This window comes from Micropterus dolomieu, unplaced genomic scaffold (genome assembly GCF_021292245.1).
Source record: "Micropterus dolomieu isolate WLL.071019.BEF.003 ecotype Adirondacks unplaced genomic scaffold, ASM2129224v1 contig_4649, whole genome shotgun sequence".
In the NCBI taxonomy this organism is placed as follows: domain Eukaryota; kingdom Metazoa; phylum Chordata; class Actinopteri; order Centrarchiformes; family Centrarchidae; genus Micropterus; species Micropterus dolomieu.
In genome coordinates, this window is record NW_025733639.1 from 1 (window position 1) to 979 (window position 979).

General features: G+C 54.9%; 1 pseudogene; it reads left to right on the top strand.

Moving 5' to 3' along the window:
• The first annotated feature begins 497 nt into the window (after positions 1–497).
• Positions 498–616, top strand: LOC123964682 (annotated as a pseudogene).
• The last annotated feature ends 363 nt before the right edge of the window (positions 617–979 follow it).

The following is a 979-nucleotide window of genomic DNA, read 5'->3' on the forward strand; positions in this document are numbered from 1 at the left end:
GCTGCTTCTTTTTCTCCCTATCCTGTACACAGTGCTGTGTAAATGTTACATCGTGTTTTGAAGGCCCGTCTGGGGTGTGCAAAGGCAGTTTACGGCCATTCCGGCCTGGGACTGCCCGATGTCGCCTGATCTCGGAAGCCAGGCTTGGCAGGGCCTGCTTAGGACTTGGACGGGAGAGCGTCTGATCCTGGCTAGGGACTTCCAGGCGAACTGGATCCTTTTCCTGAATGTCCACCCAGGAATGAGCGTCTGTTTGTGAGTGAGGACCTCCGGCTGAAGGTGGCCTTGTCGCTGTACCCATACCCGGGAACGGGTGCCTATTCCTGTCTGTGGACTGCCAGCGTGAATGGTGTCCCGGTTCCTGGATGTTTACCCAGGAATCAGTGCCTGTGGATTCCAAGTGACTCTGGAGCACCTTGGACATTATGGGCAGAATACGTTTTTTATCAATTTGCCGTAGAAAATCTTTTGAAGGGCCGTTTGGGGGTGCCTGAGTGGCTTACGGCCACACCGCTCTGGGAGCGCCCGATCTCATCAGATCTCAGAACCTAAGCAGAGCAGGGCTTGGTTAGTACTTGGAGGGGTGATCGCCTGGGAATACCCAGTGCTGTAAGCCTTTTTCGCTTCGCCTTCGAAAAACGGAAGAGGGCGCTTCGGTGAAAGGAGAATTTTTGAACGTCTCTTTAGGAAACAGCAGGGGGCGCTGCTGTTGCTGCTGCTGCTGCTTCTTTTTCTCCCTATCCTGTACACAGTGCTGTGTAAATGTTACATCGTGTTTTGAAGGCCCGTCTGGGGTGTGCAAAGGCAGCTTACGGCCATTCCGGCCTGGGACTGCCCGATCTCGCCTGATCTCGGAAGCCAGGCTTGGCAGGGCCTGCTTAGGACTTGGACGGGAGAGCGTCTGATCCTGGCTAGGGACTTCCAGGCGGACTGGATCCTTTTCCTGAATGTCCACCCAGGAATGAGCGTCTGTTTGTGA